The sequence below is a fragment of the Oryx dammah genome, unplaced genomic scaffold, assembly GCF_014754425.2.
Source record: "Oryx dammah isolate SB20612 unplaced genomic scaffold, SCBI_Odam_1.1 HiC_scaffold_18, whole genome shotgun sequence".
Taxonomy (NCBI): Eukaryota; Metazoa; Chordata; class Mammalia; order Artiodactyla; family Bovidae; genus Oryx; species Oryx dammah.
Window position 1 is genome coordinate 9,814,238 of NW_024070202.1, and position 18,108 is coordinate 9,832,345.

The window sequence follows — 18,108 nt, forward strand, 5'->3', positions numbered from 1 at the left end:
TTTCAAAGCCTAAGTCACACTCCATCCCCAAATCAGAAAATCTGGGGTGCGAGCCAGGACTCGCTATTTTATAAAGATCCTCAATATGCGATAAATTTTGGGTCCCACTTGACAAAGCTGCTTTGCGTGATTCTGTAAAACTAAGTTGATCGTGAACTCTTATATGCCAGCTACTTTACTTGGTGTGCAACTAAAGATGTGTGGATGATTTCATGTCAGAAGGAAAATCTGTCTTTGTTGATAGAGAACAAAAATATTTCAGTCTGCAACATGACTAGTAGGTTGATACATAAATGTACTTTGTGAGTGATTTAGGGATATTTATTTGATTATTGCATCATGCACTGATCATAAGATCCTTCAGTAAGATTCATCTCCTCCCTGTTACTTTCTAGACATCTTTCTAACTCTTTGTTCTCTAATTCCAAGAGAAAAATCTCATCAACTGCCTCTTTTCTCATCAAAGCAAGAGTGGGAGGATCAGCTGGGGTGTCCTGGGTGGTAAGATCTCTGAGCGCTGGCCAGTTTCCTCAGCAGGAAATTCTGCATTCCTCAGAAATACTTAAATATGTTTCACCTACAAAAGAATACATATAAAATATATGGATAAGAAAATGATTTTTTAAAAACTACCTCTATGCCTATCACCCAGTTTAAGGAATATGCACATTTAAATATTTCTGAAACTTTTCCCATCCTAATCTTACCCCCTCCCCACCTCAGGTAATCACAGTTCTGAATTTTCTTTATTAGTGCCTTGTTTTTCTATACTACATATGTTTGCTTAAACAGTGTATTAGTTTTGCTGTTTTTGAACTTAATGATATTATAAGCAGTCAGAGAGTTTCTTTTTGTTCAGTATTGCACATACTATTCCATTATTAAGAATTTACCTCATTTAGCATTCTCATACTAATGAGCATTTGGGTTGTTTGCAGTTTTTCTCACTGTTACAAACATTGGTGCTGTGTTAACTTGAGCTCGTTTTCTGAGGCATAGCGTGTTCCAGGGGCCTAGAGGTGTGCAGAGATCATAACCCCATGGTCGTTCAGGCCACGGAGAGTAGTGACTGTGTTGTGGAATGAGATGGGAAGAGGAAACAAAACCAGCAGCCAGCTGGTGTTTGTGTGTTTATTGTGCACCCAGTTTCATCACGATGAGCTCTGACGTATCCCCTGGAGCTGTTGCTGTGTACCGGATACCTCACAAGGTGGGCCATTGAAGTGACCAGCTATGGCAGTTCTTCTATCTTTTTAAGTCGATGTTTCCTACAAAAAATGTGCATATAAGAGAGATTGATAGTCCATTGTAGTTTTTTAGTCGCTGAGTCGTGTCTGACTCTTGGCGACCCCATGGACGGCAGGACGCCAGGCTCCCCTTCCTTGGTTATCTCCCTGAAAGTGAAAGTTGCTCAGTATCTGACCCCATGAACTATACAACCCATGGAATGCTCCAGGCTAAAATACTGGAGTGAGTAGCCTTTTCCTTCTCCAGGGGATCTTCCCAACCCAGGAATAGAACCGAGGTCTCCTGCGTTGCAGGCAGATTGTTTACCAACTGAGCTTTCAGGGAAGCCCCACTTTGCTCAGATTCATGCCCATTTGGTCAGTGACCATCTAACCATCTCATCCTCTGTCTCCTCCTTCTACTTTTGCCCTCAGTCTTTCCCAGCATTCAGATCTTTTCCAGTGAGTCAGCTTTTCGCATCAGGTGGCCAAAGTATTGGAGCTTTGGCTTCAGCAACAGTCCTTCCAGCGAATATTCAGGACTAATTTCCTTTAAGATTAATTGTTTTGCTCTCCTTGCAGTCCAAGGGACTCTCAAGAGTCTTCTCCAACACCACAGTTCAAAAGCATCAATTCTTCAGTGTTCAGCCTTCTTTATGGTCCAACTCTCACATCCATACATGACTACTGGAAAAACCATAGCTTTGACTAGACAAACCTTTGTCGGCAGATGTCTCTGCTTTTTAATACTCTGTCTAGGTTTGGCTTAGCTTTTCTTCCAAGGAGCAAGCATCTTTTACTTTGATGGCTGCAGTCACCATCCACAGTGATCTTGGAGCCCAAGAAAATAATACCTGTCACTGCTTCCACTTTTCCCCCAGCTATTTGTCATGAAGTGGTGTGGCCGATGCCATTGTCTTAGTTTTTTGAATGTAGAGTTTCAAGCCCTTTTTCACCCTCCTCAAGAGGCTCTTTAGTTTGTCTTTACTTTCTGCCATGAGAGTGGTATTATTTGCATGTCTGAGGTAGGTGATATTTTTCCTGGCAACCTTGATTCTAGCTTGTTCTTCATCCATTCTGGCATTTCCCATGATGTACTCTGCATAGTTAAATAAGCAGAGTGACAGTACACAGCCTTGACATACTCCTCTCCCAATTTGGAACCAGTTCATGGTTCCATGTCCGGTTCTGACTGTTGCTTCCTGACCCGCATGCAGGTTTCTCAGGAGGCGGGTCAGGTGGTCTGGTACTCTCATATCTTTAGGAGTTTCCCACAGTTTGTTGTGATCCACCCAGTCAAAGGCTTTAGTGTAGTCCATGAAGCAGAAGTAGTAATATGTTTCTGGAGCCCCCTTGCTTTCTCCATGACCCAGCAAATGTTGGCAATTTGATCTCTCGTTCCTCTGCCTCTTCAAAACCCAGCTGTACATCTGGAAGTTCTGTTTCGCATACTGCTGAAGCCTAGCTTGAAGGATCATGAACATAGCCATGCCAGCTGTGATCCATGAAGGGGAATAGTCCATTCCTTATGGTTTATAAATGAATAAACCTCAGGTGATAATCTGGATGTATTTATGCTGCTGAGCATGATAGCATCCATTACACATGTATTTTGTCTTAGAGATTCTCCTTTACATGAACTGCTATTTATGTATTTGCTTTTAATGAGATTAAACTTTATACTGTGCAGATACTAGATAAGGTTGGGGCATAGTGCTGTTCTTCTCACCATTCACTGTTAGCAGTAAAGGAGGTGACAGTGAAATGAAACAGAAGTAGGTGGCTCAGGTGGTAAAGAGTCTGCCTGCAGTATAGGAGACCCGGGTTCAATCCCTGGGTCGGGAAGGTCCCCTGGAGGAGAGCATGGCAACCCACTCCGTATTCTTGCCTGGAGAATCCCATGGACTGAGGAGCCTGGCGGGCTACAGTCCCTGGGGTCGCAAGAGTCACGGATACGACTGAGCGACTGAACCTCCACCGCCACCAGGTAGCATCTGGACAGCGACGTGTAACAGCCTGTCACTGCTAGGAGCCAGCTTGCAGGATGTTGTGAGGGTGTCTAGAGAGGCTGATGAAAGAGGTCAGGTCCAGGACAATGAGTTCCTGGGACTTCTGCCTTATTTCTGTCTTTTGGGATGAAATTTTTGGTAGATGTGTAATTGTATTATATCATTTAAAAATAATGATGTCAACATATGGGCCCAAAGTTTTAATAATGAATACTCTCTACAGATCTTTGGGGGAGGGAGGGAGGCAGTGAAAATCTTTTTTTTATTTTTTTAATTTATTTATTTATTTTTAATTTTTACTTTACAATTATGTATTGGTTTTGGCATAGATTGACATGAATCCACCACAGGTGTACATGCGTTCCCAAACATGAGCCCCCCTCCCACCCCCCTCCCCACAACATCTCTCTGGGTCATCCCCGCGCGTCAGCCCCAAGCGTGTCATATCCTGCATCAGACATAGACTGGCATTTCGATTCTTACATGATATTATACATGTTTCAATGCCATTCTCCCAAATCATCACACCCTCTCCCTCTCCCTCTGAGTCCAAAAGTCCGCTATACACAACTGTGTCTTTTTTGCTGTCCTGCATACAGGGTCATCATTGCCATCTTCCTAAATTCCATATATATGTGTTAGTATACTGTATTGGTGTTTTTCTTTCTGGCTCACTTCACTCTGTATAATCGGCTCCAGTTTCATCCATCTCAGCAGAACTGATTCAAATGTATTCTTTTTAATGGCTGAGTAATATTCCATTGTGTATATGTACCACAGCTTTCTTATCCATTCATCTACTGATGGACATCTAGGTTGTTTCCATGTCCTGGCTATTATAAACAGTGCTGCAATGAACATTGGGGTACATGTGTCTCTTTCAATTCTGGTTTCCTCTGTGTGTATGCCCAACAGTGGGATTGCTGGGTCATAAGGCAGTTCTATTTGCAATTTTTTAAGGAATCTCCACACTGTTCTCCATAGTGGTTGTACTAGTTTGCATTCCCACCAACAGTGTAGGAGGGTTCCCTTCTCTCCACATCCTCTCCAGCATTTATTGCTTGCAGATTTTTGGATCACAGACATTCTGACTGGTGTGAAGTGGTACGTCATTGTGGTTTTGATTTGCATTTCTCTAATAATGAGTGATGTTGAGCATCTTTTCATGTGTTTGTTGGCCATCCGTATGTCTTCTTTGGAGAAATGTCTATTTAGTTCTTTGGCCCATTTTTTGATTGGGTCGTTTATTTTTCTGGAATTGAGCTGCAGGAGTTGCTTGTATATTTTTGAGATTAGTTGTTTGTCAGTTGCTTCATTTGCTATTATTTTCTCCCATTCGGAAGGCTGTCTTTTCACTTTGCTTATGTTTTCCTTTGTTGTGCAGAAGCTTTTAATTTTAATTAGATCCCATTTGTTTATTTTTGCTTTTATTTCCAGAATTCTGGGAGCTGGATCATAGAGGATCCTGCTGTGGTTTATGTTGGAGAGTGTTTTGCCTATGTTCTCCTCTAAGAGTTTTATAGTTTCTGGTCTTACATTTAGATCTTTAATCCATTTTGAGTTTATCTTTGTGTGCGGTGTTAGAAAGTGATCTAGTTTCATTCTTTTACAAGTGGTTGACCAGTTTTCCCAGCACCACTTGTTAAAGAGATTGTCTTTACTCCATTGTATATTCTTGCCTCCTTTGTCAAAGATAAGGTGTCCATATGTATGTGGATTTATCTCTGGGCTTTCTATTTTGTTCCATTGATCTATATGTCTGTCTTTGTGCCAATACCATACTGTCTTGATGACTGTGGCTTTGTAGTAGAGCCTGAAGTCAGGCAAATTGATTCCTCCAGTTCCATTCTTCTTTCTCAAGATTGCTTTGGCTATTCGTGGTTTTTTGTATTTCCATACAAATCTTGAAATTATTTGTTCTAGTTCTGCGAAAAATATCGCCGGTATCTTGATAGGGATTGCATTGAATTTGTAAATTGCTTTGGGTAATATACTCATTTTCACTATATTGATTCTTCCGATCCATGAGCATGGTATATTTCTCCATCTATTAGTGTCCTCTTTGATTTCTTTCATCAGTGTTTTATAGTTTTCTGTATATAGGTCTTTAGTTTCTTTAGGTAGATATATTCCTAAGTATTTTATTCTTTTTGTTGCAATGGTGAATGGAATTGTTTCCTTAATTTCTTCTTCTACTTTCTCATTATTAGTGTATAGGAATGCAAGGGATTTCTGTGTGTTGATTTTATATCCTGCAACTTTACTATATTCATTAATTAGCTCTAGTAATTTTCTGGTAGAGTCTTTAGTGTTTTCTATGTAGAGGATCATGTCATCTGCAAATAGTGAGAGTTTTACTTCTTCTTTTCCAATTTGGATTCCTTTTATTTCTTTTTCTGCTCTGATTGCTGTGGCTAAAACTTCCAGAACTATGTTGAATAGTAGTGGTGAAAGTGGACACCCTTGTCTTGTTCCTGACTTAAGGGGAAATGCTTTCAATTTTTCACCATTGAGGATAATGTTTGCTGTGGGTTTGTCATATATAGCTTTTATTATATTGAGGTATGTTCCTTCTATTCCTGCTTTCTGGAGAGTTTTTATCATAAATGGATGTTGAATTTTGTCAAAGGCCTTCTCTGCATCTATTGAGATAATCATATGGTTTTTATTTTTCAATTTGTTAATGTGGTGAATTACATTGATTGATTTGCGGATGTTGAAGAATCCTTGCATCCCTGGGATAAAGCCCACTTGGTCATGGTGTACGATCTTTTTAATGTGTTGTTGGATTCTGATTGCTAGAATTTTGTTGAGGATTTTTGCATCTATGTTCATCAGTGATATTGGCCTGTAGTTTTCCTTTTTTGTAGTATCTTTGTCAGGTTTTGGTATTAGGGTGATGGTGGCCTCATAGAATGAGTTTGGAAGTTTCCCTTCCTCTGCGATTTTCTGGAAGAGTTTGAGTAGGATAGGTGTTAACTCTTCTCGAAATTTTTGGTAGAATTCAGCTGTGAAGCCGTCTGGACCTGGGCTTTTGTTTGCTGGAAGATTTCTGATTACAGTTTCAATTTCCGTGCTTGTGATGGGTCTGTTAAGATTGTCTATTTCTCCCTGGTTTAGTTTTGGAAAATTGTATTTTTCTAAGAATTTGTCCATTTCTTCCAGGTTGTCCATTTTATTGGCATATAATTGCTGATAGTAGTCTCTTATGATCCTTTGTATTTCTGTGTTGTCTGTTGTGATCTCTCCATTTTCATTTCTAATTTTATTGATTTGATTTTTCTCTCTTTGCTTCTTGATGAGTCTGGCTAATGGTCTGTCAATTTTATTTATCCTTTCAAAGAACCAGCTTTTGGCTTTGTTGATTTTTGCTATGGTCTCTTTTGTTTCTTTTGCATTTATTTCTGCCCTAATTTTTAAGATTTCTTTCCTTCTGCTAACTCTGGGGTTCTCTAATTCTTCCTTTTCTAGTTGCTTTAGGTGTAGAGTTAGGTTATTTATTTGACTTTTTTCTTGTTTCTTGAGGTATGCCTGTATTGCTATGAACTTTCCTCTTAGCACTGCTTTTATAGTGTCCCACAGGTTTTGGGTTGTTGTGTTTTCATTTTCATTAGTTTCTATGCATATTTTGATTTCTTTTTTGATTTCTTCTGTGATTTGTTGGTTATTCAGAAGCGTGTTGTTCAGCCTCCATATGTTGGAATTTTTAATAGGTTTCCTCCTGTAATTGAGATCTAATCTTAGTGCATTATGGTCAGAAAAGATGCTTGGAATGATTTCGATTTTTTTGAATTTATCAAGGTTATATTTATGGCCCAGGATGTGATCTATCCTCGAGAAGATTCCATGAGCACTTGAGAAAAAGGTGAAATTCATTGCTTTGGGGTGAAATGTCCTATAGATATCAATTAGGTCTAACTGGTCTAATGTATCATTTAAAGTTTGCGTTTCTTTGTTAATTTTCTGTTTAGTTGATCTGTCCATATGTGTGAGTGGGGTATTAAAGTCTCCCACTATTATTGTGTTGTTGTTAATTTCCTCTTTCATACTTGTTAGCATTTGTCCTACATATTGCGGTGCTCCTATATTGGGTGCATATATATTTATAATTGTTATATCTTCTTCTTGGATTGATCCTTTGATCATTATGTAGTGGCCTTCTTTGTCTCTTTTCACCGCCTTTGTTTTAAAGTCTATTTTATCGGATATGAGTATTGCCACTCCTGCTTTCTTTTGGTCTCTATTTGCATGGAATATCTTTTTCCAACCCTTCACTTTCAGTCTGTATGTGTCCCTTGTTTTGAGGTGGGTCTCTTGTAAGCAGCATATAGAGGGTTCTTGTTTTTGTATCCAATCAGCCAGTCTTTGCCTTTTGGTTGGGGCATTCAATCCATTTACGTTTAAGGTAATTATTGATAAGTATGATCCCGTTGCCATTTGTTTTATTATTTTGGGTTCGGGTTTATACTCCCTTTTTGTGTTTCCTGTCTAGAGAGTATCCTTTAGAATTTGTTGGAGAGCTGGTTTGGTGGTGCTGAATTCTCTCAGCTTTTGCTTGTCTGTAAAGCTTTTGATTTCTCCTTCGTATTTGAATGAGATCCTTGCTGGGTATAGTAATCTGGGCTGTAGGTTATTTTCTTTCATCACTTTAAGTATGTCTTGCCATTCCCTCCTGGCCTGAAGAGTTTCTATTGAGAGATCAGCTGTTATCCTTATGGGAATCCCCTTGTGTGTTATTTGTTGTTTTTCCCTTGCTGCTTTTAATAATTGTTCTTTGTGTTTGATCTTTGTTAATTTGATTAATATGTGTCTTGGGGTGTTTCGCCTTGGGTTTATCCTATTTGGGACTCTCTGGGTTTCTTGGACTTGGGTGATTATTTCCTTCCCCATTTTAGGGAAGTTTTCAACTATTATCTCCTCAAGGATTTTCTCATGGTCTTTCTTTTTGTCTTCTTCTTCTGGGACTCCTATAATTCGAATGTTGGAGCGTTTCATATTGTCCTGGAGGTCTCTGAGATTGTCCTCATTTCTTTTAATTCGTTTTTTTTTTTCCTCTCTGATTCATTTATTTCTACCATTCTGTCTTCTATTTCACTAATCCTATCTTCTGCCTCCGTTATTCTATTATTTGTTGCCTCCAGAGTTTTTCTGATCTCATTTATTGCATTATTCATTGTATATTGACTCTTTTTTATTTCTTCTAGGTCCTTGTTGAACATTTCTTGCATCTTCTCAATCCTTGTCTCTAGGGTATTTATCTGTGATTCCATTTTGACTTCAAGGTTTTGGATCATTTTCACTATCAATATTTGGAATTCTTTCTCAGGTAGATTCCCTATCTCTTCCTCTTTTGTCTGGTTTGGTGGGCATTTCTCCTGCTCCTTTACCTGTTGGGTATTCCTCTGTCTCTTCATCTTGGTTATATTGCTGCGTTTGGAATGGCCTTTTTATATTCTGGTAATTTGTGGAGTTCTCTTTATTGTGGAGCTTCCTCACTGTGGGTGGGGTTGTATCAGTGGCTTGTCCAGGTTTCCTGGTTAGGGAAGCTTGTGTTGGAGGTCTGGTGGGTGGAGCTGGGTTTCTTTTCTCTGGAGTGCAGTGGAGTGACCAGTAATGGGTTATGAGACGTCTAAAGTTTTGGAGTAACTTTGAACTGCCTGTATATTGAAGCTCAGGGATGTGTTCCTGTGTTGCTGGAGAATTTGTGTGATATGTCTTGCTCTGGAACTTGTTGGCCCTTGGGTGGAGCTTTGTTTCAGTGTAGGTTTGGAGGCATTTGATGAGCTCCTATTGCTTAATGTTCCCTGAATTCAGGAGTTCTCTGATGTTCTCAAGCTTTGGACTTAAGCCTCCTGCTTCTGGTTTTCGGTTTTATTTTTACGGTGGTCTCTAGACTTCTCCTTCTATACAGCACCAATGATATAGCATCTAGGCTAAAGATGAAAGGTTTCTCCACATTGAGGGGCACCCAGAGAGGTTCACTGGGTTACATGGAGAAGAGAAGAGGGAGGGGGTAGTTAGAGGTGACTGGGATGAGATGTGGTGAGATCAAAAGAGGAGAGAGCAAGCTAGTCAATAGTCACTTCTTTATGTGCGCTCCATAGTCTGAACCTCTCAGAGGTATTCACAGAGTTATACAGGGAAGAGGAGAGAGAGGAAGTAGACAGAGGTGGCCAGGAGGGTAAGAGAGAGGAATGAAAAGGAGAGAGACAGGTCCAGCCAGTAATCAGTTCCTTAGGTGCTCTCCACCATCTAGAACACACAGAGAATCACTGAGTTGGATATAGGAGAGATGGGGGGAGGGGGGGGAGAGATACAGAGGCCACCTGGTGGAGAAAAAGGAGAGTCCAAAAGGAGGAGAGAGTGGTCATGCCAGTAATCTCGCTGTCAGGTAAGATTGGGTTATGAAATGTACTAGATTGACAACAAAAACCGAAAAGCAAAGATTAAAAACCTAGAGTAGAGGTTAGATTTTCAAAAATACAATGTTAAAGAGATGAAGCAGAAGGAAGAAAGAAAAAAAAGAGAAAAGATTAAAAAAAATAATAATATTAAGAAAAAGAAATATGGAAAAAAATAAGGAAAAAAAAATATATATAAGAAAAAAAAACCCCAAGATTAAAAAAGAAATACCAACAACAACCACGCGAAGACTGTATATGGTGTTTGCTTTAAAAAAGTAGAGTCTTTTTTTTTTTTGAAAAGTAATAGTTATAGAAATATAAAGTATTGAAATAGAAGACTTAACAGTTTAAAAAAAAAAGTTTGAGAAAAAAAAGAAAAAAAAGGGGGGAAAGCAAAAAAAAAAAAAAAGGCAAAAAAAAAAAATAAATGATTGTAAAAATCGTGAAGATATATCTGGCCCTTCTCTGATGTTGTGGGCCGTGTTGGTTGCTTCCAAGGCATTTCCCTCTGTTTAGCTTCTGTTTGCTGGTCTCTTCAGGGTCTGAATTCCGTCCTGACACATGGGGGCGGTGGTGGACACTTTTTTTTTTTTTTTTTTAGGCTCACTAGTTCAGTCGCGCTGTGGGGAGGGGGGAATGCTGTTTTTGAAGACAATGATTTGCTTTTCTGGTTGCCTGATGTCCTCTGCCTGCATTCAGAGGTTGTTTTGTGGAGTTTGCTCCGCGTTGAAATGATCTTTTGAGGAATTTGTGAGGGAGAAAGTGGTCTTCCCTTCCTATTCCTCCGCCATCTTAGGACCGCCCCCCTGAAAATCTTTAAAAAAGGAAACAATTACCCATACTCTCATTTGTTGCTGTTGTTGTTCAGTTGCTCAGCCATGTCTGACTCTTTGCGACCCCATCCAGCACGCCAAGCTTCCCTGTCCATCACCAGCTCCCGGAGTTGGCTCAAACTCATGTCCATCGAGTCGGTGATGCCATCCAGCCATCTCGTCCTCTGTCATCTCCTTCTCCTCCTGCCTTCTATCTTCCCCAGCAGCAGGGTCTTTTCCAATGAATTGGCTGTTGGCATCAGATTGCCAAAGCATTGGAGCTTCAGCTTCAGCATCAGTCCTTCCAATGAATATTCAGGGTTGATTTCCTTTAGGGTTGACTGGTTTGATCTCCTTGGAGTCCAAAGGATTCTCAGGAGTCTTATCCAACACCCCAGTTCCAAACCATCAGTTCTTCAGCACTCAGCCTTCTTTATGGTCCAACTCTCACATCCTTACATGGCTACTGGAAAAACCATAGCCTTGACTAGACAGACCTTTGTTGGCAAAGTAAAGTCTCTGCTTTTTAATATGCTGCCTAGGTTTGTCATAACTTTTCTTCCAAGGAGCAAACGTCTTTTAATTTCATGGCTGTAGTCTGCGTTATGCAGTGATTTTGGAGCCCAAGAAAATAAAGTCTGTCACTGTTTCCCCATACTTTCATGACCTGTAAGTAATTACTGTTGACAGTTTGTTGGTTCTTTGTTTCTGTGTATATTTTTAAACTTGTGTCATACTCTGTATGTAATTTTGGCTTCTTTCCTCCCCTGACTTTATGTTGAGAGCATTCTCTCACATTAAATTTTTTGGGAAAACATTGTCTTTGTCAGCTGCATAATATTACTTGTATGATTGTACAGTAATGTAACCATGGACTTGATATATCAGTTTAGTTTTTTTTTTTTTTAAGGAATAAACCTAAAATTATTGCTTATTGGTACCTCTGTTTTAAAAAAATTCTTTTTTTTTTTTTTTTTTTGACTCAACAGGTGTTTGTTTATTGAGAACCTGTGTATAAGCACTGTTCAAGACTTAGAGTAGCCTTTGATTTTGATGAAAATTCCTGCCTTCCTGGAGCTATCTTCTGGTTAGTTGTTCTGTAGTAATAATTTGACATCGTATACTTCATATATATGAAGGCTAAACAGTATTTTCATAATTTTATACACTTAGAAGTTTGATCCAAACTCTATAATGTAATAATTCCACTTTTTATTCTATATCTTTTTTTTCATTTGGGATCATTTAGTAATAGATATTGTTTATTGAATTGCTTTTTCAAACAATGGTTTAAAAATCTTATTATAATGTAGAATTGTAGTTTTTCTCTTGTATAATTAAGTGATAGTACAGGGAATAAGAAAAAAACAATTAAAAAGTTTTTCTAAAATAGGCGTTAAAAACTGAAAGAAATTTTATTGATGGACATAGTTGATCTGAAATATTAGTTTCAAGTGTACATCGGAGAGATTCAGTATTTTTATACTCCACTTAAAGTTATTATAAAATATTGTGTATATTCCTTGTGCTGTGCAACACATCCGTGTTGTACTTACAGTAGTTGTACGTTTTTTTATCCTCTACCCCTGTATCTTGTTCCTCTCCCCTCTGGTAACCACGAATTTGTTCTCTGTATCTGAGTCTGTTTCTGTTTTGTTATATTCATCTGTTTGTTTTATTTTTTAGATTCCACATATAAGTGATAGCCTAGGGTATTGATCTATTTCCGACTTATTTCAGTAAGCGTAACACCCTCTAGTCCATATGTTGTTGCAGATGGCAGAAGTCCATATTTTATGGCTCAGGAATAATCCTCTGTGTGTGTGTGTGTGCACCGTTTTCTTTAGCCCGTCTTCTGTTGGTGGACACACAGGTGGCTTCCATATACTGGCTATTGTAAATAAAGCTACTGAGAACATTGGGGTGCATGTATGTTTTTGAATTAGTGTTTTTGTTTTGTGCTGATCATATGGTAAAACTGAAAGAAATCTTGAGAGATCCTTCTGTCCTTCCTCTTCTTTGTAAGTTGGAAAAGCTGAGTTCTCTTGAGGTAAGTGGCTTGTCCAGTGTCGCATAGCTAGCTTATCAGAGTCTGTATAGACACAACAGTCCAGTACTCTATTGTATGTAGTCTGTATTCTTGAAACATTACTTGCATTCAAAAAAGTATCTGGGCCTACTGTGTGGCAGACAGTGAAATATGGTAAAATGTGCAAAGTTAAGATAACTTTTTAGGCTGCAGAATCTTTTTTCTTAGATGCGAAAGTTTTCCAAAACTTTAAGAAAAATTCTGCATTGAATGAGGTTATAGGATATAAATAAGCCTGTTGGCTCCATGAGGTGAAGGTCTGTGGTCTTCACATCTGATCTCCTCGGGCCTGTTTGGCACTGTTATTTTCCAGCAGTTTGCATCTTTGTGGTGGTGTTGGAAAATATTCTTCAGCGCGTCTTTAAACTGTTGCCTTTGTCTTCTTTGCTTTCATTTGCTCCACTTCAGCTCTGCATACGAATTGTCTTTCCATCAACTGTGTTCATCTTCTTTTTGTTTTCATAGTTAAGCCCGTGGAGTTTTGTTGTAATAGCTTGTACAGCATGCTTATGCAGCATTCATTAAAGAATATCACAAAGATTTAAAGACCATACCAACAAGTACAAATAGTCACCATAATTAGAATTAATAATTTTTTAAATTTTCTACAGTAAAAATATAGAAAATAACTATTTACAGCTGTTTTTGAAAACTAGAGAAAGTTGATAGCGTTTTTAAAACACTTCATAATCTTTTGGGGGTGCGTGTGTGTGTGTGTGTGTGTATTTTTCCCCTAGTGTTGTCAAAAAAGTATATGTTGTTTTGTTGATTTCATTTGTTCATGCCTTTAACCTCCTGTTCTAATTTTAATATTACTGTTCTTAATTGTTGCTGCTCAGTTGTCTGACTCTGCGACCCTAGGGACACTAGGGTCCTCTATCCTCCACTTTCTCCCAGAGCTTGCTCAAGTTTTTGTTGATTGAGTTGGTGATGCTGTCTAACCATGTCATCCTCTGTCGCCCCTTCTCCTTTTGCCTTCAGTCTTTCCCAGCATCAGGGTCTTTTCCAGTGAATATTCCAGTCAGCTCTTTGTGTCACGTGGCCAAAATATTGGAGCATCAGTCTTTCCAGTGAATATTCAGGGTTGATTTCCTTTAGGATGGATTGGTTTGATCTCCTTGCAGTCCAAGGGACTCCCAACTCTTTTTCAGCACCACAATTCGAAAGCATCAATTCTTTGGCACTCAGCCTTCTTTAGGGTCCAACTCTCATATCCATATATGACTACTGAAAAAGCCAAAGCTTTGATTACATGGACCTTTGTCAGCAAAGTGATGTCTTTGCTTTTTAATATGCTGTGTATATTTGTCATAGCTTTCTTTCCAAGGAGTAGGCGTCTTAATTTCATGGCTGCAGTCAGCATCCACAGTGATCTTGGAGCCCAAGAAAATAAAATCTGTCGCTGCTTCCTCTTTCCCCCCTTCTATTTGCCATGAAGTGGTGGGATCAGATGCCATGATAGTAGAGTTTCAAGCCAGCTGTTTCACCCTCCTCTTTCACCCTCATCAAGAGGCTCTTTAGTTCCTCGTCACTTTCTCCCATGTGAGTGGTATCATCTGCATGTCTGAGGTTGTTGCTGTTTCTCCTGGCAGTCTTGATTCCATCTTGTGATTCATCCAGCCTGGCATTTTGTGTAATGTGTTCTGCATATAAGTTAAATAAGCAGGGTGACAGTATACAACTTTACATTCATAGAATCATAGGAAAAAACAAGAGAATTCCAGGAAAACATCTACTTCTGCTTCACTGACTACTCTAAAGCATTTGACTGTGTGGATTACAACTGTAGAAAATTCTTAAAGAGTTGGGAATACCAGACCACCTTACCTGTCTCCTGAGAAATCTGTATGCTAGTCAAGAGGCAGCAGTTGTTCATAGAACTAGACATGGAACAACTGACTGGTTCAAAGTTGAGAAAGGAGTACAAAGCTGTATGTCACCTGCTTATTTTAAGTGTTTTTACATTTAATGACAAGTGAAGGAAAAGAGTGAGTGCATGTAATGCCCATTGGTATAATGGAAATAATACTGAATTTGGAATCACATGTTTGTGTTCTATTTTGCTCCTTACTCTTGGAGAAGTAACTCATATTTGTCCTCAAATCTCCGCTTTCACATTTTTAGTAAGATATTTCATGACTCCTCCCTGCATTCCCATACAAATGAAGTCTTTTCTGTTTTAGACTTTCTTTAGTACTTAAACTTTTTCTTCAAAATGCTTTCTGTCTCTTGAAATGATACATTTCTACATTTGTCTACATTTGCTTATTTGTTCTTCCTCCTTGGGTTACAATTCAGGGGAGTAGGGCTTGTATCTTCTCATCGCTACCTCCTCTGCCTTTGGCACAGGGCAGACATGTGATAGGCAGCCCATAAATATTTTTTAAGTAAATGAACTACTCACTACTGTCTGTCATATACCAAGTTATTTCCTTCACAGCCACAAAACTCTGCAGCCTCACCTCTTACAGAAAGCCTTCTTTGAGAAAATCAGGATAAGAGATGTTCCCATACTACCTCCTTATAGATACATAGGACTGCTGAGTGTACAAAATTGCACTCTTAACTCTTCTCTTGTTTCTCACAACTCTGTGAAATATTAGGCTGCTGCTGCCACTACGTCCCTTCAGTCGTGTCCGACTCTGTGCGACCCCATGGACGGCAGCCCACCAGGCTCCTCTGTCCCTGGGATTCTCCAGGCGAGAACACTGGCCTAGACTAAAAGACCCTACAGTTAGGACTGTGTGTGTTGACTTATATCTGGCTTAGTGCCTCGCACATACATATCTGACAAAGACTCAAGAAATAAGTCTATACTAACTCCAGTTCCAGTTACTATTTTTTTTGAAGTGACATTTATAGAAACTTGGCGTTTTTTTAACAGCATTTTTAAATCTCCTTGTTTTATTGAGAATATACATTTATAAATAAAAATTGAATTTATGGAATAAACTCTTAGTCATTTTTATTTAGTCATTTATTCGTGTTCTAGTTAGGGTAAGACATTTGCCTGAGATCCGAATTAGTTTTGAAAGACAAGTATATATGGACATAATCTCTTTCCAGTAAATCTTGCAGCTATTTCCGTGCCTACATATGTTAACATTTTTATATTTGGCTTCCAAATGACAAACACAGATGGCTGTAGTCTGAATTTCCAGCATGTTTTAGAATAAATGTTTTTCCAGTAATATAAAGTGTATCATTTCAGTATCAGATGATTAGCAGTTGAATAGAGTTTCTGATTTTTGCTTATCTGCCATTTTTCAGGTTTAAGATAAAAAATAACTTTGATAGCTATTTATGATGTGATCTTGTTTTCTTTCCCACGTTTTTACAAAACAGAAGTTTTCCTAAAAGGCTATTATGGATATTTTTTTTCTGAGAATTTAATTTTGTTGTTTGTCTGGTTTTTCTGTTTGTTTTATTTAGTGGAGTAGAGAGATTATTGTGAGAGGGAATATTTTATGTTTTAATTCATTTAATTACCACTTCGAATTCTGAGACCATGGAACTTTTTTAGGTAGTGGAATCTTTTATATCATCTTAGTTCTTAGTTTCTGTGGAACAGTGCTTAAAATGATTCCTCAGTGTTAACTTTTCTGTAAAAAAATATGCATTATCTTTTTTCCACTCAACCTTTATTTATTGAGTACTGCTCTAGGTTTTGAATATATAGCAGTGAACAAAAGTTCTTACTTTCATGGAGTTTACCTTTTGGTTAATTGTTGTGAAAAAATAATATGACTTCATTTAATCAATAACATAGACCTGAAACAGTGGTAATTTTTGTCCTTAGAAGTGATTAGTTCTAAACACAGTAATAAAACTTTTACTTTTTATTCCATATCTTTTATTAACTTTTTCACTAGAATCATTTAATAATGGATACTGTTGTCTCAGACAGAGGTTTGTTTGGTTTTTAAAATCTTTTTATAGTGTATTATTTTAACAAAAATTTTCTTTTGTTATGTATTTGTGTGTATAAACATTAAGTATAAATTTTATATATAACCCTACAGAGATGGAATTTTAAACAAAATCATCTTTGTCCTGATATCCTCTGCTGTCTGAATATTTTTTTTAAATACCAAGAATGTCATTATTAACACATTTTTGCTTTTGCATTCTTTCTGAGGGATCCTTTCAAAATGATATGCCTAAACTTCTGATTCTATTTACAGATAATATGTAATAGTGTTTCAGTTGAATTATTTTTAAGAATGAATTTCCTATCCAAAGTAGTTTACATGCATTCCAACAGCTTAATAATGTACAAATAGAGGCAACTAATCTTGCATCTGTTCCTTAAGCAGATAGCAGAATAACTGAATAGTTGCTCAACAGCTGGGGGAACATTTTAAATGTGATGTATTTTTATGTTCTACAAGGTCAGTGATTAGATATTTCTCACTTATTAATTGGACATTTGTTAAGTAAATAGTACTTATCTATTAACTTCTTTATCTACAGCAAACAAAAGTATAACATATGCTATATGTTATTCTAATAGCTGTCACATAATTTGATAGTTAATAATATCAAACATTATCAAGATTTTTTTAATACTTTATATCCTAAGACATTTACTGACCATCTTTGTAATTTTTCTAATTTATGTATTAATATGTTCATTTATTTCCTCTTTTTAAGGCAAAAGGGCTTACACTTGTTCTTATACTTTTCTTTCAGAGTGATTGAGTTCAAATTAAATTTAGGAAGTGGTAGTTAATAGTTGCTTCATATAAAATTTAGAAAATTTACTGCAGCAAAAAGGAAATTTCATGTGAGCATAAGGAAAAATAGCTGTAATCTCTAGAGATAGACCAAAGTTGTTATGGTTATATTCTTCCAGTGTTTATTTATGCGTATATATATAATGTTATTAAATTTTAAGGTAGATATAATTGTTGAAGGCGATGAGCCTGAGGCCTCTCTTATCTTTGTTAAAAGAGATGCGGATAATTTTCCTCTTACTACTGCTGTGTCTAAACATTTATTAATAATGATTTACATTAATATTTTAATATTAATAATGGTTTACATCAGCCCTGGGATTTCTTTGGAAGGAATGATGCTAAAGCTGAAACTCCAGTACTTTGGCCACTTCATGTGAAGAGTTGACTCATTGGAAAAGACTCTGATGCTGGGAGGGATTGGGGGCAGGAGGAGAAGGGGATGACCGAGGATGAGATGGCTGGATGGCATCACTGACTCGATGGACATGAGTCTGAGTGAACTCCGGGAGATGGTGATGGACAGGGAGGCCTGGCGTGCTGCGATTCATGGGGTTGCAAAGAGTTGGACACGACTGAGCGACTGAACTGAAATGAGCTACACATTAGTCTTATTTTAATTAATCCAGTATTGGCCAAAGTGTATAATCTATACTTCTGATTTAGATAGTGATGAGATATTTTAGATGATATGTTGTTGATCTAGTATTAAATAAATAACAGTAGATAGCAGTGTTAAAAAAAAGTTAACTACTTTCCAGGTTTCTTTAAATCTATCTGCTATGACAAGCCAAAAGTCTGTCTGGTACTAATAGATTCTTAGCACCTCATT

General features: G+C 37.8%; 1 protein-coding gene across 7 annotated transcripts in view; it reads left to right on the forward strand.

Annotated features, from left to right (window-relative positions):
* Positions 1-18,108, forward strand: part of AKAP9 (A-kinase anchoring protein 9) — a 165,520-nt gene that overhangs the window by 12,015 nt on the left and 135,397 nt on the right. The gene's annotated exons all lie outside the window — the stretch shown is intronic.